Here is a 24,586-nt window from a genome sequence, read left to right as displayed (position 1 = left end):
GTGACTTAAAATGTATGTTGAGGAACTTAGGAACTCCCACATGGTTCCTCACTCTCAGCTGTGCTGAGTATGGCTGGGAAGACTTACTTGAATTTCTACGAGAGGTAAATGGAAACATTGAAAATATTGAATTTAAGACACCCGGAGAACTGTGCTCTTTGGATCCTGTGAATGTTTGCAGGTACTTCAATCATAGATTTGAAGCTATGATGTCTTTCATCACGGACAAGAAAAATCCACCTCTTGGAGAGGTGTTGGATTTCTTTTGGAGAAAGGAGTATCAAGCAAGAGGTGCTCCTCATATACATATGCTACTATGGATCAAAGATGCACCCAAATTTGGAACAGATCCGGATGACTTAGTGATGAGTTTCATAGAACAGTATGCTACATGTGCTGTTCCAAAGACAAATGAAGACAAAAGTCTAAGAGAACAAGTTTTACGGTTTCAAAGTCATCGTTGTGGAAAGTACTGTCGTCGTAAATTCAGAAACAAGGACAAATACTACACCAAATGTCGTTTTGCATTTCCACGGTCGGTGTTATCAAAAGGAAGAGTTAACAATTTGATGTCATCGCTGCGACATAATGTGACGAGGAAATCACCCAAAAACACATACAATTTGAAAAGAAACGAAGAGTCCAAGTACATCAACGACTACAACCCAGTGATTTTGTCCATGTGGAATGCTAACATGGATATACAGTTTGTGGCTGACAACTGTATGGCTGTGGCTCGGTATGTGACGTCTTACATCACTAGAAAAGAAAAGACAGAACTGAAGGATATGTGGGAGGATATTTCCCATGAAAAGAGCCTCAGTAAGAAGTTGTACAGTTTCAGTCTGAAGATGTTGTCGCATCGAAAAATTGGAGCTTACGAATGTTCTGACCGGTTATCTTCAGCAAGTCTCTATGCCAAATCTAGGAGTATCATTTGGGCGAGTCTTGGTCTTGCTGCAACGCGTAATCGAGTTTTGAAACCTGTACGGGAAATTGAGTATTTGGCGGAGAAGGAGCCAAACAGTACAGATATTTTGAAGAGCAACATGTTGGATACTTATTATCCAAATAGAAGCAGTCATCTGGAGAATGCTTGTCTGTATGAAGTTCTTCAAAATTTCGTTTTCAATAGGAACATCAAAGAAGATATTGATAAAGGTGTGTATGCTGTAATTGGAAGTGAGGGATGTCTGGTCAAGCAAAAAAAATGTCAATTGATAAATCATCGAAAATTGGATTGCGAATCTCCCGAAAGAAAAGAGTTTTTCTATTTAGCTCTTTTGCAACTTTTCAAGCCTTGGCGTGCAGAAGAAGAACTGCTTGGGGATTTCCTCTGTTATGAAGACTCTTTCAATGCAGCCAAGGAGTCCATAGAATGTCCTGTTTTTCCAAAATATCTACAAATGTTGAATGCAGAAATTGAGCAGGAAGCAACAATTGCAGCCGAGATTGCTAGAGACAGTTCTCAGGACAGTCAAAGTTCTGTTTCATTGAGTCAGGATCCACTAGGAGAACCAGTTATTGAAAATGAAGCTGCCACTGCCATGATTGAAGTGGAAAGAGCCATGGCACATGCTCAGAAGGATGCGGTTAACTTAGAAGAATTGGAAAGACAACTTAACGTTGAGCAGAGGAAAATATATGTCGAAGTTACCAACCAAATTGAGCATGGATTAAGTCATGAGAAGAAAGAGTGCTCATGTACGTCGATGAAGCCTGTCCGACTGTATGTGAGTGGAGAAACCGGAACTGGAAAAAGTTTCCTTATTAAAGCAATTTCATGTTATATGCAGAAAAGGACTGATTCATCACTGTCATGTGTTGTGACCACTCCAACTGGACTGGCAGCTCATAACATTAAAGGGATTACTTTGCATCCGTTACTGATGCTGCCAGTGGAGCATGATAACAAATTACAATGCCACAAGTTATCTGGAGATTCTTGTTGTGAAGTATCTCGAGTTTTGAAGAAGATGAAACTTCTTATTATTGACGAAGTAAGCATGGTTTCCAATCTCATGCTTGCTTTTGTGCATTTAAGAATGCAGGAAGTTCTTAAAACAGAGTATGATGTGTTATTCAGTGGCAAACACATCATTGTTTTTGGTGATCTTCTGCAGCTGACACCAGTGAAAGGACAACCAGTGTTTAAACTGCTTACACATGAAGATACCAAGAAGTGCCTAGGGAGCATTGGCAACGTTAACATATGGTTAAACTTCAGTTATGCTGAGCTGCGTGAAAATATGCGTCAGGCGAAGGACGAAGATTACAAGAATATTCTACAAGATAATAGAATCAGGAGAGTGACTGAGCGTGGTAAACAAGCTTTACATGCACGCTTACTGTCAAATTTATATCCAGAAGAAGACGTTTTGCCAGAGGATATTTTTCAGAAAATTACTGTGAAGAAATCTGGAATATGTTTGATGCCAACTCTTGCAGAATGTTCCATCTTCAACAACAAAATGTTGAATTTAGAAAAACAAGAGATTGTAAAACTTGAAGCTATTGACAAAATAGAGCATATGGGAGCAACAATTATTTTGTCAGAGAATTTGAAATCTAAATTGGATTCATTAGAGAAGACTATATCTAAAACTGCGGGTTTTGAAAAGACTTTGAATGTGTGCTTAAATTGCCGAATCATTTTGAGAAGGAATTTACATGTTGAAAGAGGTCTGGTAAATGGATCAATGGGTAATGTTGTTGATTTTGAGAAATACAGAAATAGAGATGGAATTGAATTTGATGGCATTGAGGAAGTACAGCTAATTGGTCGTTGCTCTGCTAGGTTTTTGCTTGTTAAAGACTTATATGTTCGCCGTAAGCAGTTTCCTGTTTGCTTGGCATATGCGGTGACAATTCATAAATCGCAAGGTTTAAGTGTAGACACTGCTTTAGTGAATATTGGCAGTTCTGTATTCAAAGAGGGTATGGCTTATGTAGCATTGTCACGAGTCAAAACTTTATCGGGTTTGTACTTGATTGACTGTGATATCACAAACATTTGTGCAGATCTAGATTGTGTTAAGGAATACAATAGGTTAAGAAGAGAGTATGCGCCACATTTGCCTCAATATCCTTTGATTGAGAAACGTGTGATAGGCCGGAAATGAATAAATATCAGTAATAGTAGGGCGGTTGTACCAAAAAGAGCAAAAGTCGATGAACCCAAAAGTGGAAGCAGGAATAAAATGAATTCTGTTGAAAATGTTGTTGGTTTTAAATTTGAAAATAGTTCTGTGTCAACTGCTATGCTAATATAGTTGTTAATGTTCTCTTTTCACTAGAGACTTTCAAAGAACAGATTGTGATCAATTCGGAACAAAGTTTATGCTGTTTGTTGAATTCTGTGTTAGAAAAATGTAGTGCTGATAAAACGAGAGTAGAAAGTGTGTCTGAAATTCGTTTTCTGTTAGACGAATGTTCAGGTCAAACAGAATTCTCTGAAAATATTCAGCAGGATTGTCAGGAGTTTTTAATGTATATGCTTGATGTATTGCAAGATGAGGGTGTAGATATAGATTATCTATTTGGCCTTTCTTATCAATGGCGCATGACTGCGAGAACTATAGGCTATCAAGTACTACTAGTGTAGACTCAGAAAGATTTATATATTTAACTTTGCCTGACAGTAAATCAGTATCCTTCAATAAGCTAGTAAATGCAGCCGATCAAAACATGGAGTGCAGCCAATGTAAGTCTGGAATGCTGTCCACGTTAATGTTACGAAGTTATGGCCAGTGTGTCATTTTAATGTTCCAACGATGTAGGCCTGATGGAACTAAATTGACAACTTTAATTAATAATTTTGTGGCTTCGCAGTTGTCAATATCAGGAAGGACTTTTAAAACTACTGCAATTATATATCATAACGGTCCAACAACTAATTCAGGACATTACACAGCTTATTTAAAATCTGGAAACGGATGGTCATTCTGCAATGATTCTGTTTTAACTTTTTAAAAAAGATTGCCTTTCCACCTTCAAAATTCTTACCTGGTGTTCTTACAACCAAAATTTTAGGAAAGGAAGCTTGGGATTTGTTTAGAGGAATTTACAGAGGTTCTAATGGCTCCTACTATATATGGCCTTGTGGATAATTGTAGTACAGAGCGAAAACTATTTGTTTTTATAAGCAAAGTCAAGCAGCAGATCAAAAAAAGGAGTAGAGGAAATGTAAGTCTGCAATGCTGTCCACATTACTTTTGAAAACTTATGGATGAAATGTCATTTTACAATTTCAACTAAATAAACTAGAAGAAAATAAGTTGTCCAGTCTAATTAAAAATGTTTTTGCTACACAGTCATCGATTTCAGGAAGAACATTTCCATTGCAGTTATTACATAATATGCTGGTCCTTTGACAATATCTGGATATTACACAGCTTATTTAAAATTTTAAAAATGGCTATTCTTTCATCAAACATTACTAATTGAGTATGAAGCAATGTTGCCTTTTAACTTGATTTTTGAAGTCAGAATTTAGGGTAGGTAATTGGACTACAATGATTCTAGGTGTTGCTGTAACTGAGTGTGCTGTTTCAAATTGCTTTGTATGTCTCAGTTTTCTTAAAACAATTGAGTTTATCTTTCAGAAAGTGGCGGGCAGAAAATAGTAACAGCACAACTGAGTATAAGCTGTTCATAGGATATCCTTTGACGTCATAGAAAGTAAGTTACTTTGGAGAAGTTCCTATTTCTGCTTATTGATATTATTTGGGGTTTTTAAACACAATCATTTTGATTGTGTTTTTTTTCCCCGCTGTTAGATGATGAATACCTTCAACTCACTGTTTTCAGTGAAATTTGATTTGTTCTGATAACAGCAAAAATAAACAATTAAATATGTTTAATTAATTTTCTACTTTGAATTGTGATTTTGTAATATGTATATGGATTGGTGTGGCTCACTGATTAGAGGCGGTAGACCTAGAAGCAGAGGTCGGCCTGGGACCAGGGTTCAATTCCTGACGTGGCAGGATCTTGGGCCTTGGTCAGCGGATTCGATAATTTTTGCTTCGGTGCCTACTCCAACCATGGGTCCCACTCAGCAACTTTGGGTAATAGCTTGCTTAATCTCAACTAACAGCCCCATCAGCGCCGGGGATGCCTGGCATCACCTTGGGGATGCTCAGGAGGGTTTATCTCACAGGGAAAGCCAGGATGGGTTCCACAGCAAAATACAGCGCCGGGAGGCTTCTTTGCTGGGTCAGCTGTACGCTTTACTAGTATACCACATTTAACATTTAACATTCATTTTGTCTTACGCTCACTCTTTTTTTACCATCTTGTATTAATTTAATTTTTTTTGTTCTTTCTTACACAGATAAAAAGTATGAAAATGACAATACAGTACGGTAATGACAATTATAAGGTAAGCGTTTAGTACTTTTTACGTTACATGTCTATCAGATTTAACTTTTATTAGTTCCTCTGCTTCTTTTTTTTAACCCTTAGTTTTCTGTCTTTGCTACTTCTTTCATTTCTTTTTCTATTACTTATTTATACTACTCTTTTCACTTCTTTTATCAGTCCCTCTTTCTACAGTAACTTTGTGTTACTCACTCTATTTTTCTTTCTTTTCACATTACTCTTTGTTTATTAATTCGTCTTTTTTTTAAAAATATTTTTTTTACTTCGCTCCCGGTTCGCCTACTCGAACGCTAACCGGGAAGCGTATCAATAGAAATAGAGGATGCTAGAGTGCTAAACATTCTAGCAATTTTTTTTGAAAAGGGAAGGTAGTTCTGAATAGAACTTTTTTTAATTATTTTTGATGTTTTATATTTTTTTTGAATTTTTTTTGACGAAGGAGAAACAAAAATGATTTACTTCAAAGGGCTCAACAGGAGCAACAAGAAAAAAAAATTACTTTCTAGGACGTTTTGGACATTAATGATTTTCAAATGATCCATTTATTAAAGTAATACTCATTTCTCCGCATGAAATAATTTTCCACACTGTAAACAAATCAATCTCATGTGCACAAAGTTCTTTTGCAGATTTGGAACCGTTTCCCTTGCCTCTGACTCACTTATTGTAAAGTCATTGGTGGATGTTTTTGCCGGTCGGGGGTTTTCCACCAAATCTCGAAATTGCGCTTTGGAATAATTAAGAGGGTGCCAAGTCTCCATGTGCCGATGCATGGTATGATTACCATAGCTATATTTTTTTTCGGTCCCTCTCGAGAGTGTTTTTTTGCAGATGAGGCAGGTAACGTACCTAGCATTAACTTTCTTTTCATGAGAAGGAAAAGAAAAAAATTGCCAGATAAAATTCACTTTCACACGGGACGTTCTTGGCATTTCTTTCAGAAAGCCACCTGTCCCTTGCTCCTGTTCCTCGTCTTCCTCTTCTTCTTCTTCCTGGTCGAAGATGACCTGGCTAGTCGGTCCTCTCTTCTTTGGTGGTGGTGGAGGTGGTGGAGATCCACCAGCTGCAGCTAATAGAAATGCCATGTCTTAGCAAACAAAAACAGGTCTTTCTCTCATAAAAATGAAAGTCGGAGTGAGGAAAAAAGGTGGGCTTTCATCATTTGAGAAAACAAAATGTTCTAAACCAATGAAAAGTGTTTGTTAAACGTCATATGATCAAGCGTTCCATCATTAGGAAACTAAAAGTAAAATCAACCAATGAAAAGTTTTATTAACTAGTCACATGACCTGTTATGCTTACGTTCCGCGTTCCGCACCGCGCCTTGGATCGATTCCGGGGCTTTACGTTTCGCGCCTTTGTTCGCGTTCCAGAACGCTTCCGGGTGCGCTAACGCAGCACGTCATAAGGGGCATTACGTAGTAACGCGATATGTTGCGTTTACGGGACGCGTCACGATGTGCATTTCTAAGTCGGTATTTGCACTAACGGAACGTTTACCGATTCGCGGACCAGCAACGAAACAAGAAAAAATAATTTAAACTATAATATAAATTGAATTAAAAAAATATAATACAAATATATATAAAAAATATTTGTGAATTAGAATAAAAATATATGTTACAGCTACAGATATTTGCTATTAAAAAACCATTGAAATTCACTGAAAAAACCATAGGTTTTAGGCCATATATAGTTAGGGATTAGCATTTACAAAACCTTAATTTACTCGCACAAAACCATAGAAATTCGCATATATTGTTAGATGCAATAACTATATATCGCGCACCCACAACCCACTGCTGATGATGTCACATATTACATCATTCATGACATGGTCAGTGACATCACTGATGACATCACTGATGACATCTCAAAGGACATTTCTATGGTTTTGTGCGAGTAAATTAAGGTTTTGTAAATGCTAATCCCTAACTATATATGGCCTAAAACCTATGGTTTTTTCAGTGAATATATATATATATATATATATATATATATATATATATATATATATATATATATATATATATGTATATATATATATATATATATATATAATGTCATCAGTGATGTCATCAGTGATGTCACTGACCATGTCATGAATGATGTAATATGTGACATCATCAGCAGTGGATTGTGGGCGCGCAAGTTATTGTGAGTCCAACTAACTATAACGTGGAGATTTCAATAGTTTTGTATGAGTAAAATGTTCAGCTAACTATAACTGGTGTGAAACCTATGTTTTTTTTAGTCAATTTCAAAGGTTTTTTAAATGCTAATTCCTAACTATAACAAATGTGAAACTTATGGTTTTTTCAGTGAATTTCAAAGGTTTTTTAAATGCTAATTCCTAACTATATCGAGTTTGTAACCTACGATTTTTAGTGTTTTTTTTCATTTGCTATTTTGTGTAAGTATTAATTATTATCAATTCATTTTTTTTAAATATTTTTTTCAATGTATTTTTCCTTTTTTTTAATCATTTTTTCCTGGTGCGCTCAGGGTGCGCACACCAGTGAACTTACCCGTAACATTTTGCCTTTGAGCGCTCCAGGTGCGCGCACCGGTAAGCTCTCCCGAGAGTGCAGCGAGAACGCTATTTCTGTGTTCGTAAAAACAATATGTATGAAAACTAAATAATAATGCAAGACAATCAGTACTAGACTTATAAAAGTAGTGTTTTTGATTTTCAGAATAGATATGATTTTGCATTTCCGTAAAGCTATCAAAACGTGACTTAGACGTGCCGCATAAGCGCCCACAGAAGCGCCCACGTTCGCGCCGCGTAAGCGAACCCAGAAGCGCTCCGGTGCGCGCAGTGTAAGCGCGTCCGTCAAGTCCTGTGACCTTAAATTAACACTTTTCATTGGTTGCTAACAGTTTTTTTTCAAAGAATGAAAACCACACCCATTTCCTTCACTTCTTCTTTCACTTTTGTGACTGAAAGACCTGTTTTTTGCTGCTCATCCTTTTTGGAATTATAATGGCTGCTAGATCCTCCAGTAGCAGTGATGACTTGAATGAGTTTATAGATGAAGAGGTTCCTCAGCGCAAGGTAAAGGAACACTTCATTTGGGAGTTTTTCTCACTACCAAAAGATCAAAAAAAGTAAATGCTCCAAAGGTGGACTGCCTAATTTGTAATACTGTCCTGTCACGGGGTGACCCTAACAGGAAATACTCTTTTGGTAATTCAACCATGATTCGGCACGTTGAGAGGAGGCACCCCTAGAACTATGCCCAGGAGAGTGTCAGGGCTCTAACACGAGGTGCTCCAAGGGATGGTGCTTCTACTTCGACTGGAGGAGCAACTGCATCATTGGTGAGGGGGCGACCAGAACAGCTGATTCCAATCATTCAGCCAGTTTTCCACGGAATCACAATCAAATGCAAAGATTGTGATGAATTACTTTGTTATGGTGAACAAAGTATTATGAACATTGTCCGAACCAGAGAAAATCACCGCTGCCGTCTCCAGCCCTAATTTTGATTCTCTTTTTTTGCTCCTGTTGAGCAGTTTTTCATTCCCTGTTTTTGTTTTTGTTGAGAAAAAAACGAAAAAAGAAGAAAAAAAGTTCATTTTAGAATACCTCCAATTCTCAAAAAAGAGCTGTATTCTTAAAAAAATCAGAAAGAGTAACTGAAGTGGAGTGCAGTGAGAGAGAAGAGGAAAATGAGTGAGAAAGCAAAGAAAGGGACGAGAGGGGAAGGGAAGTGAAGTAGGGGGACTGAAAGAAGGTGAGTGTGGGAGGTGAGTGAAGAGAAGGAGAGTGAACATGGGGAATGAGGATAAGTGAAGAAAATGTAGTAAAGGAACGGGGGTGTGGAAGGGTAAGAAAAGAGCAGTGATGTTTAGGAAAGAGTGGAGATACAGACTGGATAAAGGCAAGTAAGTGTGAGACAAGGTGAGTAAGGGAGTGAAGAGACAAAGAAAGTGAAAGAAAAAGTGAGAGTAGAAGACTGAGTGAGGGAGGAAAGAAATATAATTCAGGGAGTGTGGCTGTGTTATAGGGAGTGAGCGTGATAGAAGAGGAGTGACAGACTAAGGGGTCACAGAGAATGAAGCAAACAGAGAGAGAAAGAGGGAAGGGGAGTGCAGAACTAAGAGGACAGAGGGAGTAAGAGAAGGAGTTAGTGAAGTAGAGTAAGGAGAGTAAGGGAAGGGAAAACAGTGAAGGAGTAAAGAAAGGGAAGTGAGAGGAAAGAAAACTAAGGAGAAGGTCTGAAAGAAGGTGAGTGTGGAAGTATGGCTCAGTTATAGGGAGTGAGCGTGATAGAATAGGAATGAGAGACTAAGAGGACAGAGAGAATGAGAGTAACAGAGAGAGAGTGAGAAAAGGGGAGTGAGTAAGTTAGAGGAGAGAGGGATTGAGAGAAGGAGTTACTGAAGTGGAGTAAGGGGAGTAAAGGAAGGGAAAAGAGTGAAGGAGCAAAGGATGGGAAGAGAGAGGAAGGGAAGTAAAGGAGAAGGTCTGATTGAAGGTGAGTGTGGGAGTATGGCTGAGTTATAGAGAGTGAGCGTGACAGAAGAGGAGTGAGAGACTAAAGGGACGGAGAAAATGAGGCTAACAGAGGGAGAATGGGGAAGGGGAGTGTAGAAGTAAGAGGACAGAGGGAGTAAGAGAAGGAATTAGTGAAGTAGAGTAAGGAGAGTAAGGGAAGGGAAAACAGTGAAGGAGTAAAGGAAGGGAAGTGAGAGGAAGGAAAGTAAAAGAGAAGGTCTGAAAGAAGGTGAGGGCTTGTAAATATACCAATGAAACTATTACACCAATGAAACTATTACACTATCTATATACCAGCATTAATGTCAAACATTGCGCAAGGGGCTTGTAAATATGCCAATGAAACCATTACACTTTCTCTATACCAGCATTAATGCCAAATATTACACAAGGGGCTAGTAAATATGCCAATGAAACCATTACACTATCTCTATACCAGCATTAATGTCAAACATTGCGCAAGGAGCTTGTAAATATGCAAATGAAACCATTACACTACAGGGAAGTCCTCCTAGTACCTGGTCAGAAGCGACTATTGCGGTTTTCTGCAAGAAAGGTAAACCCTGGGATATGGTGGGATCTTATCGGCCAATATCTTTATTAAATGCTGATAATAAAATCTATTCAAGGATCTTGGCCAATCGTTTGTCTGAAGTTGTAACATCCTTAGTCTCTCGGCAACAGCACGGTTTTATACCTAGAAGAGGCACGGTAGATCATATAAGCAAAGTCATTACGTTATTTGATACTGCGGCTGTGAACAACAAGGAATTAGCGCTTTTTTTGCTTGATGCAGAAAAGGCGTTTGACCGTGTGTGCTGGAACTACTTATGGAGACTTATGGACAAAATGGGATTTGGTCAGAAATGTATTAAATTAATTGAATCTCTTTACTCTACACCAACGGTCAGGATCTCAGCTATGGGTTTACTTTCAGATTCTCTAAATATTACTATTTAGAGTAGTACCCCAGAACTTATTTTTTTTTTCAATTTTTGCAAATACGGGATTTTTTTGTAAGACAGAAATTAATTCTACAAAAGAATCAAGTTATAGAAGGGATTAATAGGCAGGTGGAAATAGGTATTCTGTATTGAATATTACTAGAGGGGAAAACAGATGATCTTGAGAAAGTAAGGGTAAAGTGGGCCAGCAGCCTAGGAGATCCAGAAATAACAGTGGAAGATCTTATCTTATTGTCAAAAGAGGCATTAATGTCTGCTAATTTAAAAGCTCAATTTTTCAAAACCTTGTTTGATTTATATTATACTCCTGAACGTATGTCCAAATGGGGCGAGGGTTTTGATGGAAAATGTTTTCGATGTAAAGCTGACCACGCAGACAGTATACATATTTTTTTCTCCTGCCCTAGGCTTGCTGGATTTATAGGAGGAATTGAAAAATGTATTTCTTTAAAGCTTAATTTTCACGTAACCGTTACCCCCGCTATGCTGCTTCTGGGTAAAATTCCTATAGATAGCTCTGTGGAAAGGTTATATCCTTATCGCCACTTTATTTTTTTTTCAATGACTGTGGTATGATTGTGTATAGCCACTGAGTGGCTTCAGGAAAAGCCGCCCCTTTTTCAACAATGGCAATCAAGAATGTATAGTTTATATAAACTGGAGTGGGGGCTCTTTTCAATTACTGGATCAAGGGGGAAGAAGAAAATAGGTGTGAAAATTTGGGTGCTTTCTTAGATTATTATGAGAATTGAGAATGTATTCAAATTTAAACTCGAATTTTATTTGTTAATAATGGATTTACACAGATTTATTATTTATTTGGCTTATGGATAGGACTGATTATATTGTCTTTGGATGAACTAAGTTATTGTACACATGGTCTACTTGATGTGTTGATTTTCTTACTATTTTTGATGTACTCATGTATTGCTGTGAACATATAAATAAATAAAAAAAATTAAAAAAGAAGAATTATTCAATGTTTGGATGAAATAGAATCAATGAACAATTTTCATGAGGACATTAAATATATGAATGATGTTGAAATACCAGATGAGGACATGCTACAAGTTCTATTAAATTATGAGAAATCTGAACAATAAATTATTTATCACAAATTAAAAATTAGTTGACATATTATTCATTTTTATTTCTAATTTATGAGGTAAAAGTGAAGTGATTGTAGTATAAAATAATACTTATAGTACAGAGTGCAAAATGTTTATGTTACATAGTAAGTTTAAGAGCACACAAAGGAGTACAAAGTTCCCCAGGGATTGTGATACAGTGTGGAGAAGAGAGTGAATGCAAAGAGTCAAGGAACTAGGAAGGTTCCCTTGTCGGAACTAGAGAGCCTCACACACCCAGAGCGTTAGGTGTGAAACACACCCTGACTGAAGGATGTCCAGTATCATCATCGGCTCACTGCCCCTCGTCAGACCGGCACTGCAATGTCTGACGGAGTGCCCGAGGGCACTCTTTTGGAGGAGTTCTTTTGTTCCTTGCCGATGGTGAGTGTGAGTGAGGACGCAAAAGAGTGTAGTCAGTGCAAAGTGAGTGAATGTTAAAAAAGGTGATCAGTCCACAATAAGTTTTATTGACGTGGCTGATTCCTTAATTAAAAGGGGTGAGCGGGGAGCTAGTGGCTGTGGGCGTGTACAGACATCTAACTCAACCCCCTGGTGTGGTCAACATGTTTCTCTCCAACCGGCGATTCGTCAGGACCTAAAGCAAGGTACTACACAGGAAAAGAAACGATTAAATTCTCATGCACAAAGTAAAAAGCAAATACAACCTCTCAGGGTCGGGTGCAAAGAGGGCCACGAGGTCCTACTCTAATTAGGCGACCCTAAGGGAAAGTAACACAGGCCTCCCAGCATGCTCCCGTGGGGCCAGCACTGTCTGGTGGGTAAACCTCAATCCAAGCGCTGGCAAGGCGGGACACCTACCCCTCACGCTCGCGGCACCTGGTCAGGGTAGTAAGTTTACTCATATTTACTGCCCTTCTCCCACTGTATTTTTACCAATGTATATTTCATATCTCTTCTTCATCTCCTGCCTCGTTTCTCTCACTATCTGTCTCTGATACACCCTATCGCTGCCATTTTGTGTAATTTCAGAAAAGAGTGAAATGTAATACTTCAAAACTTGAAATGAGAGCAGGGTAGAGTGCCCCCCACCCCAATTCTTTTTTTAAACTATTTTCTTTTACTGTTTTCCCCTTGGTGCGCTCAGGGTGTGCGTACCGGAGACCGCACCTGAGAACGCACCCAGCGCTTACCCCGCGAAAATAAAAAAATAAAACGTTTTTTTGCCCTTCGGGGTCCTTCTAGGCCCCCCTCAGAAAACCTAGGGGGTCAGGGGGTGTCTACTCTGCCCCCTTTTAATTATTTACCCCTTTTCTTTTTCACCTCTTGTGTCTCGATTCTACTGAGACACAAGATGGCGGACTCTCTGGACTGTTTAGAATGTTGACAGACACCCCACAGCCAATCAGCTTTCCGCTCGCGCACTCCCGTAGCGCGCCGGGTGCGCTCCTAGGTACTCATACCAGTGAGCGCTCGGAGCGCACCTATAGATATATATGTGTTTTTGAAGTTAATTTTTAAAAAAACCACTGAAGCAATTTTCACCAAATAAAGCAAAGGCACATCTGCGAACCAATCCCTACAATTGTGCCAAGTTTGGCGTAATTCCATTCAGCAGTTCGGGCTGTAGACTTGTCAGACCGTCCTATAGAAATGAACATGGGGAAAACACGTTTTGGGACTCCCCTTTTTTCTCAGCCCCCTCTTCACGAATCCCCGCGAAACTTTCAGAGAAGGAGCGGAGCTGACCAAAACTTTGGAAAATTACACACAAATTCCTCAACTGGCGCGAGAGTTATTCCCAATAGAATGTTGCAGATTTCCAATGGTAGCTAGGTCCTAACTATAACTACCTACTGTCTGTCTATCGCCAGTAGGTAGTTATAGTTAGGATTATTTTCAATACAAAATCTCAACATTCTATTGTGAATAACTTTGGCGCTGGTTGAGGAATCTGCCTGAAAATTTCCTCAAATTTGCCTCATGGCGCCACGGTCCTTCCCTGAAAGTTTGCGGGGATTTGTCAAGCGGGGGCTGAGATAAAAGGGGGTGTCCCAAAACATGTTTTCCCCATGTTAATTTCCATAGGGCGGTCGACCTCACTTTTAGCCCGAACGGCTGAATGGATTTCCACCAAACTTGGCAAAATTGTAGGGACTGGTAGCCCGATGTGCCTTTGCTATATCTCAAGATATGTGCTCCAGTGGATTTTGAGTAATTTAGATTCAAAAATATATATATATCTATAAGCGCTCCCCGGTATGCGCACCGGGGCGCTAACCAGGGCGCTACGCGAGTTCGCGCGCGGAAAGCTAATTGGCTCTCTGGTGTCTGTCAACATTCCAAACAGTCCGGAGTGGCCACCATCTTGTGTCTCGGTAGGATCGAGACACAAGAGGTGGCACAAACAAAGATCGAAATGACCATAAGGGGGCAGAGTAGACCCCCCTTGACCCCCTAGGTTTGATGTGGGGGCTATAAAAGGGCCCCGCGGGTAAAAACATTAATTTTATTTTTTTTTATTTGCGCGGGGGGAGCGCCGGTACGCGCACCGCGGAGCGTACCGGGTAGCGTACCATGGGGAAAAAAGAATGATAGAGTTTTTAAAAAATTTAGCTTTTTTTATAAATTGGAGGTAGTTCTAAAAAGAACTGTTTTTTTCTTCTTTTTGTTGTTTTATTTTTTTTATGTTTTTTGAACATTTTGTACTTTTTTTGGCTTTTATGAACTATTTTATATTTTTTTGTTATTTTTATGGGGAGAAACAAAAAACAGGGAATTGAAAATGGCTCAACTGGAGCAAAAAAAATCAGGAAAAAATTAGGGTTTTTGGGGCAATTGTGGTTGTCACCAGCAAGGAGGATGAGCTTTATGCTCTGCTCACCATAGGAGATGGTCTTACCACAAAAAATACATGTGATCCTGAATTCCCCAAACCGTGGTTGTATGCAAGGGATAGTCTCCCTTGTCTCTGGTCCTGATGGAGTGGGTTGCTTTCTTTTGGAGGTGGTGATTGAAGATTGGAGAGGGTTACTGGCCAGTTCTCTCACCACTGCGGCAGCATAGTTGTTCGGATGCTTGCGCTGCATGTGTCTAATTATGGTTTTATTACCAAATTAATATTTTTTGTTAGGGTTCCCCCTTGAAAGTTCCATGCCACAGATTTGGCAAGTCACCTTGGGCGCATTGACTTTCTTCTTGCCCTCTGGGATAGAAAAAAACTCCCATACAATGTGCTGCCTTGGCTTGTATGGGGTATTGTCTTCTGGCAGCCACCTTCTCCCCTCCTCCTCCTCCTCCTCCTCCTCCTCCTCCTCCTCCTCCTCCTCCTCCTCCTCCTCTTCTTGACCACCAATGTAATGTTGTGGTGGTCTTCTTGGTGGTGGTGGTGGTGCAGATGCTCCAGCTGCTGCTGCTACTGTAGCCATTTTAAAGTACAAAATATTTCTGTTAGATCTCCAAACAGGTCTTCCTCAGTCAAAGGATAAAGTCAGAATAAGGAAAAAAGGTGGGGTCTTTCAGCATTTGGGAAAAAAAATTGTCCTGAACCAATGAAAAATGTTATTTTCAGGTCACATGACCTGGGCTTTTATCATTTAGAAACCAAAACTGTTCTGCTCCAATAAAAAGTGTTATTTTTAGGTCACATGACCCCATGCGCTTACGCGACTCGCCCCAGGCGCGCCCGGGGGTGCCCCACAGGGCGCGTCACGTAAGCGTGTCGGATGATTACGTTGCATGATCGTATTCGCTCGAGTATTTCCGGGTGCGCTTACGCCGTGCGTATCACGCGGACGCGGCTACGCAATACGTCAGGATGTTTTCGTTCGCTGCAATAGCGCTAACGGGACGCTCACAAGAGCGCGACCCAGGGCGCTCCAAAAAAATGCGCTTTCCAGTGCGCTCACCGGGGTACGCACCGGGAGCACACCAGGGCAAAAACAAAAAAATAGTATTATATAAATATACAATATAGGATTCATTATAAAAAATATTACATTTCATAGGTTTGAGGCCCTATATAGAGTTAGGATTTAGCATTTAAAAAAACCTATGAAATTCACTGAATAAAACATAGGTTTCACACCAGTTATAGTTAGGAATTAGCATTTAAAAAACCTATTAAATTCAATGAAAAAAACATAGGTTTCACACCAGTTATAGTTAGCTGGAAATTTTACTGACATAAAACCATAGAAATTCCACATATTACATCACTCATGACATCGTCAGTGACATCACTCATGACATCACTCATGACACCATCCTTGTGACAGAGTGACAGACCTCCTTTTAGTGTAATGTTATCCTTGAAATAGATATTCAAAAATAGAAACTAACATTTTCAAAAAAATGAAGATACCCATACCAGTTACAACAACCAATTCAGTAATTCCACCATCTATATACACATCCACTCATTTACCAACAGTTCTATATACTCACTCATACATATACTCACTCATCATATGTAGTGATACATCTATACATCCTGTTATATACCAACAGTCATCCAAAAGTTACTCACACACATAGTCACACATGCAAATAAATTATTGAACATCCATTTATTTGCATATAAAACTATACACACACTACCTCTTTACTTCTAAGGAAACGTACATATACTTACTCTCTTAAACAATCATTTATATAAACATATACTTATTTAAACAGGAACTCTTACAATCTTTTACTCTCACAAATACTCACTTCTATACATCAAAACTCACATACACTAGAATAAAATATATGTTGTTACTAAAAAACACAATAGTGAGACAGTCATTCACTCATCCACCCATGCAGTCCTGCACATATGCTGTCTTCAAAACACATACAAACACTGAGTCAGTCACCAACCCATGCAGCTACTTATACACAAAGTGAAACATTGATACATATATTTCAATATTTAAAAGTTACTTGCTAATATATGTATTCAATAAAACACACTTAATAAAGCAGTTAACCAAGCATTTAAAAAAAACCATCCATTTACACACTTATTTAACCATTTATTCTTCCATCAACCTTTACAAATACAAATATTAAACATATTAATTTTAAAGAAAGACACTCATTCACTGGCTGGTGTCATCAGTGATGTCATGAGTGATGTCACTGACGATGTCATGAGTGATGTAATATGTGACGTCATCAGCAGTGCATTGCAGGCGCGCTTGTTATAGTAAGTCCAACTAACTATAACGTTGGAATTTCTATTGTTTTATGTCAGTAAAATTTCCAGCTAACTATAACTGGTGTGAAACCTATGGTTTTTTCATTGAATTTAATAGGTTTTTTAAATGCTAATTCCTAACTATAACTGGTGTGAAACCTATGGTTTTTTCAGTGAATATATATATATATATATTCTCCATTCCGCCGTCTCACCTTGCTCTGGAGTAACAACCAGCCAGGGTAAGTAACACTCGGACACGGACCAATAAAATTTCCTTTTCTCCTTTATTAATTAGTGCAGCTAAAGTCCATGACGTTTCGGCTCCACGAGCCTTGTTCACATGACAATGTTGTTTAATCGGTGTCAACCTTTTAAAGTGCCAGTGATGATTGCATTGACGTCACGTGTGAGTGCTTAAGGCAAGGACATAGAAAACATACTATGTTAGAGTTTTCAATGACATTAAAATAACGGGTAATTGGCTTGTTTTGTACACATATATCAGTAAGATACAAATAAAATACAAAAGCGGGGGTCTAATACATGGTATTAAAAACTATATATACATATATGCAACTATACAAATTAAATGATCCTGGAATGCATTAACCTTGTTGAGTTCATGGTAAAATACATATTATACTCAACGTTATAGACATTAATATTAAAGTCAATTTGATTAAGAAAACATCACAGGTGTCCCCCTGCTCAAAGTGTAGGATGCCAAATTCATTTAATCTGGTTCTAAACACAATATCATAGTAGTATCAATAATAAAGTGCAAGTGCTTCTTTTGGTAATCTACCAAACAATGCAAATGAGCCCATCAGATGTGCAAATTTTGCGTCAAATGTGCAAAATAGCAATTTGGTGTGCATAATCCGCAATATGTGCAAAATATGAAGATCTAAGTACCATCCAGTTGTGTTAACCAAATATCTACATCACTAATAATCGATAAGTTGAAAAACCTGTATACATAAACGAAGCATTCTAAAGTAAAAAAACCTTAGGAGGTAAATACCCATAATATGCATCTCTCCCTCTAACAAATATCGGGGGAAGTATTGGAATACAGCCTGCCACCCTGTACCCAATAGTTTATACTTCTACCCTCCAACAATAAAAAACATATTGATTTCTATGGACCTGCTAAATAATCATAAGTGAATAAATACTGTAAATAATACTGACAGACTGACTGGGATTAAGGACCCAACACAGTCCGAATATTGTGTACGCGTACTCCAAATTTAGCAATAATTTCATATAGATAGCAGCACATTCAGATTAACATATATTTCAAATCCGGTCCCCACTCCACTATGTTCCCACACAGTATCTCCCAGCCGGGTGATTCCTGTAGAGGAGAACTGCTGTGGGGAAACCCTGCATAATTAAAAGCAACCATGACTTTCTACTCAAGGTAAACATGTATATAGGTCCTCCGTGATATTTAATCCCATTGGTGACTTGGTATTGAGCAGTAGAATGTATTTGGTCTCAAGCTTTCTCAATTTCGCATCCCAATCTCCCCCTCTCTTGCTACTCATGATTGAGTCAATCTCCCAGTATCTAAGATCAGTGTTGTCACTTCGGGGTGGCATTCTCTAAAATGGCGGGCCACCGGGTAGGTGTTGTCACCATTGGTGATGGCCCGCAAATGTTGGAGAATACGTATGTGGACAGCATTTTTTGTGCTGCCCACATATTTCAATGAACAGGGGCATTCCAAGATATACACCGCATATTCGGTTTTACATGTTAAAACCTGGGTGATGGAATGTTGAATATTGGTGAACACGTCCCTGTAAGTTTTTGTATTTTGTCCATGGAGGCAAGCTTTACAGGTTTTACATCTGTAAAAGCACAATAGTGAGACAGTCATTCACTCACTAACACACACATATACACACTCATCCACCCATACAGTCCTGCACATATGCTGTCTTCAAAACACATACAAACAGTGAGTCAGTCACCAACCCATGCAGCTACTTATACACAAAGTGAAACACTGATACATATATTTCATTATTTAAAAGTTACTCGCTAATATATGTATTCAATAAAATACACTTAATAAAGCAGTTAACCAATCATTTTTTTAAAAAACCATCCATTTACACACTTATTTAACCATTTATTCTTCCATCAACCTTTACAAATACAAATATTAAACATATTAATTTTAAAGAAAGACACACATTCACTGGCTGGTGTCATCAGTGATGTCATGAGTGATGTCACTGACGATGTCATGAGTGATGTAATATGTGACGTCATCAGCAGTGCATTGCAGGCGCGCTTGTTATAGTGAGTCCAACTAACTATAACGTTGGAATTTCTATTGTTTTATGTCAGTAAAATTTCCAGCTAACTATAACTGGTGTGAAACCTATAGTTTTTTCATTGAATTTATTAGGTTTTTTAAATGCTAATTCCTAACTATAACTGGTGTGAAACCTATGGTTTTTTCAGTGAATATATATATATATATATATATATATATATATATATATATATATATATATATATATATATATATATATATATATATATATATATATATATATATATATATATACATCACAACACTGGGTTGAGCCCTCTGTGTCATCTCTACGGGAGGTCTGAGTCCTGTGACCAGATGACAAAACACAGCAGGATGCGCAACGCCACAACGCATCAGCCCACATGGGTTTTAAAACTTTTAATATTAACTTTGCTGCCACACAGAACCTACTCACTTGAGGTATTATCATTAAGCACTACGAGAACCACAATTCCGTTTGGACACACCCACATGGGCAGGCTCTCGAGTATGAAAGTGCACGTCAGGTTCTCCGAGTGAACAGCTTCCATTGATAAAGGGAGGACGATCCCGAAACCGGTTTGGCAAGGAACAGGAGAGATGCCTGTGCCGGAGTGCGTCTCATGCTGCATCTGATCCTAAATCAAATGGATTCAAATTTCCGACTGTGTTGCTGTTTCCCACAGAGGGCTCAACCCAGTGTTGTGATATATATATACATATATATATATATTACCTACTGGTAGTGGCCAGTAGGTAGCTATAGTTTGGATGTCATTTTTATTAAAAAGTCATTTTTCAGTTGCCTATATCTTTGGCACCACTTGACAAAGTTCTCCTAAATGTCTTAAAGAATTTTACAGTCACTTCAGCTGCTATCTGAACATTTTTGAGGTGGAGAGGAACTAACACGCCTAGACAGACGGCGAGAGAGGCACCTTGAGGCAAGTGTGACCACAGGTCTCTCTTTTACCCTCTTCCCATGGGGCATTTAGGAACCTCCACTGGGGTTTAAAGAAACTCATACAGGTAGAGGTTGACATAGGTCACCCTACCCAGTGGTAATTTCAAACCAACCCTGATAAGATAGGAGCCCACTTTTTTTCAAGTCCTGATGAATGAAGCGGACCCTTAGGGCCATTTAGGTAGAAACATGTTGACGACCACAATCACAGTTTATTTTAATACCTTGTAATTGCCCAGTTAATAAATGTATTGTGGCTTTTACATTGGTTTTTAAAACTACTTTCACAGGTCCCACTTTAGAAGTGCTTCCCTGTCTCCAGGTCTAGGCCCGATCTCTACCAAACAGAGTTTCTAGAAAGAGAGGACTGCCAATGATGAAGTAGGACACCTGCTGGTGTGTGAGGACAGTCCTTCACTTTTTTTAGATGCCTGGTACTCAACCAAGTACTTTGTAAACTCCTGGTCATTTCCCTTCAGGATAGTTTTGAGGTGATCCCTGAAGTATGGGCAAAGAGATAAGGGGGTCTCAAAACAATCAATCAATCAATCAAAGACATTTGTAGAGCGCACTACTTACCCGGAGGGTCTCAAGGCGCTTGGGGGGGGATGCTGCTACTGCTCGAACAGCCAGGTCTTGAGCTTCTTCCTGAAGGAGAGGTGGTCTTGGGTCATGCGCAGGTCGGTCGGGAGGGAGTTCCAGGTCTTGGCGGCCAGGTAGGAGAAGGACCTTCCTCCTGTTGTTGCTCTTCGGATGCGGAAAACATGTTTTCCTCATTTGAATTCTCATTGAAGTTTTTAACACAGCCACAGCCCAAACAATTAGACAGAATTACAATTAATGTGGCCGAAATGTGGATTTTGTTCTGAAAATCACGCTTTTTATGATTTGGTATAAATCCTTTTAGTAGTTTTTATTGAGTAAAAAAAGAATTGTCTATAGAGGGACAGGGATCCTCCATGGATCCACCCACCGGGTATTTGTGGATCCATGCGCCAAAACAGAGTCCTGATTTGCTGACTGCACCTTCACAGAAAAGTTACGGCCGTCATTTTGTTTGTCGGACAAAAGGACTGAAAATGTCTTTAAAAAGTGAATAAAGAGGTCAGGCTACAAGAAACCCTCCTGTTACCTCCAGTAACTCCCACACAGCGGGATTCCTGAGAGCTCATCCACCACTCTGCAAATGCACCTCCTGGTGCACTACTGGTTGGGGCAAGATATCTCCTTGGATGCTGAGGGAGCTTGGGGGCCAAGAACCCCTCCTGTTACCACCAGCTAGTCACACACAGTGGGATTGCGATGAGGTGGTCAGAGGCCCCAACCTCTTTCTCCACTACTCTGCATATGCACCTCTTGGTGCACTACTGGTTCGGATCCAAGAACCCCCCCCCTGTTACTACCAGTAAGTCACACACAGCAGGATTGCTGAGAGGTCATCGGAGACCCTGGTACATTTGTCCAGCACTCAGCAAACACACCTCCTGGTGCACTACTGGTTGATGGATTAAATCCCCTTGGATGCTGAAGTTTCTTGGAGGCCAATAACCCCTCCTGTTGCCACCAGTAAGTCCCACACAGCGGGATTGCTGAGAGCTCGTCAGAAACCCTGCTCTCTTTCTCTACCACTCTGTAAATGCGCTCCCTTGTACATTACTGGTTGGGGGATAAAGCCCCTTGGATACTGAGGGTCTTTGGGAGCCAAAAACCGCTCATGGGACCATTAACAAATCCCACACAGGGAGATTGCTGAGAGGTCATTGGAGACGCCACCCCCTATGTCCATCACTCTGCAAACATGCCTCCTGGCTCACTACTCGTTGGAAGATGAAGTCCACTTGGATGCTGAGGATCGTTGGGGTCCAAGAACCCCTCCTGTTACCAACAGTAAGTCCCACACAGTGGGATTGCTGAGCGCTGGCCAGAGGCCCAACCCTTTTTTCCACTCACTGTACAGAGCCATACAGTCACTCACACACACATTCACACACCCAAAAAGCCACTCACAACTCCACTCACACCCCCACACAGATACTCACACACCCACTCACAGATCTATGCAGCCACTCACATACCCATTCACCAACCCATACAGCCACTCACAAACCTGCTCACACACCCACTCTAACACCTACATAACTACTCACACACTCAGTCACAGACCCATACAGCCACTAATAGACACACTCCTCGACCTTTACAGCCACTCACATACTCACTCCGAAAGGTTAGAGGTTACAGTTAGGAAATTAAATTAAAAAACCTTTGGGAGTCACAAAACAAATAAAGGATACAGGGATGTTATAGGTAGAAGTAGAATGAAAAAACTTTAGAAATTAACTGAAAAAAGCAAAAGGATGCAAGGACTTTATAGTTAGGCTCAGATTTCACTTGTACAAAACCATTGAAATTCAGCAGATAAAGTTACCTGAGCTAACTATAACTTACGCCCCGCAATGCACTGCTTATCACCTCACATATTACAAGTGTAGGCCTCAGCCGACACGCAAAATTATTCAGGCCCAAATTAGCCTTCTTGAGGCTCCTTGCATTTCTTTTGATCAACAACACCTTGGACCTCCGCTTAGCCCCACTACGCCCACTAAACCCGGGGTTAAATACCACTAGTGAGCTATATGTCCAATTGTCTAGGCCGCTTGATATTTGGCAACCCTACCGGTCATATTTTTGGGAACAGACTTCAGTAAGTTCCCTGACGGAACAGGGTGGCAAAGCTAATGGGCATAAATAAAAGAAAGTGTACCAGTATACCCAAGGTTTGTATATTCAAGTTGTATTATGCAGTTGCTATGTATAAGTATGGACAAAGAAATATTTATATGTTGAGCATGTGTCTTGAAATGTACGGATTGTAATTATATAACCCATAAATAAAACTATGTGCAATACACGGACTGGCCACTCCCCCTCCCCCACCAGTTTAGTAAGGGCTGAATTATTATACACACAGATTGCATTAAAAGCCTTAGAGATAATGTCATCTGGTGCATCCTCATCAAGACATATACTAAAATCCGGCTGGCAGACCCGGATCCTGTTGAAGAAAACCACAAACCTTCTCAGGGATCCCACTGATACTTGGTCCTTTTAAACCAACAAAGAAGAAATTGGCACAGAAGCTGTAATATAAAATACATATTTAATAAACCTCAGATGGGGGACACTACGTCACACAGAAGCCTTAGCAAATGAATGAGGCAGTCTAATGAGTACAGAAAATTGGGGCCTTATATATGATTAGGGTTACATTGTCAGCATAAGTCCAAGGGGCAGTCCTGGCTCATGTAAGCATGCAAAATGACTAATATGGGCATACAAGATCTGCTTGCTCAACAAAGTGCGAGGAGCTAACAGTGGCTGTTTTTGGCAAACACATCCTGGCATTTAAAGACTAGAAACAGTTGCAAGGACAGCTGCAAGCTCAACTGAGCATGTGCAAAGGTGGAAGATGCTGAATATAGTTCGTTTCTATGCAGATTACAAGATCAGTCAACACTGAGGGAGGACAGAGCACATGGGAGCATGTGGCAGCACATGGCAAACAAGATGGCTGCCAGAAATACAAAATGGCTTTCAGCTCATGCTAACAAATCCCTCCAATGTTTAACAGATGGTCCTTTCAGCATGAGCTAAGATCCTATGATCCAGTAGGAACATAGAAAATATGTGCACATTAATTTTCATAAATTTATCACTATCCTACTTAATTGCTAGGTGGGCATTGTCCATTCTAAACATTTCATTAAGCGAGTATGAGCAGGATTACAAAGGGAACGGAGCATCAGGTCATATTTAACATTCAGATAGCAGGAGAGTAATGACCACTATTATAAACAGAATTATCATTTTTTTTTTAGTCCTAAGCAAAAGCAAAATCATAAAACCATCTAGTAAACATTTTCAGGGCTCCTATGCATTTCAGTGACTATTCATTTTAATTTCAGGATAGCTAACAGGACATCTCTAATAAAAATATCTTCACTAGACAGTTCTATTTTCCTTTTTTGAGGGCTAGAACATAAATCATATCTGGGACCAGGAGGACCACACAGGACCAGTCTGCTGGTTCTGAGTGTGTGGGTGACGGTCTTCCGGCATTCGGGGGTATCCATTTGAAGGTCTTGCGGAGGATGCAAAGGCAGTTCAAAATGGTGGAGGCCACA

Source organism: Lissotriton vulgaris, chromosome 1_2 (genome assembly GCF_964263255.1).
Source record: "Lissotriton vulgaris chromosome 1_2, aLisVul1.2, whole genome shotgun sequence".
NCBI classification, from domain to species: Eukaryota; Metazoa; Chordata; class Amphibia; order Caudata; family Salamandridae; genus Lissotriton; species Lissotriton vulgaris.
Note: the sequence above shows the minus strand (reverse complement) of the source record.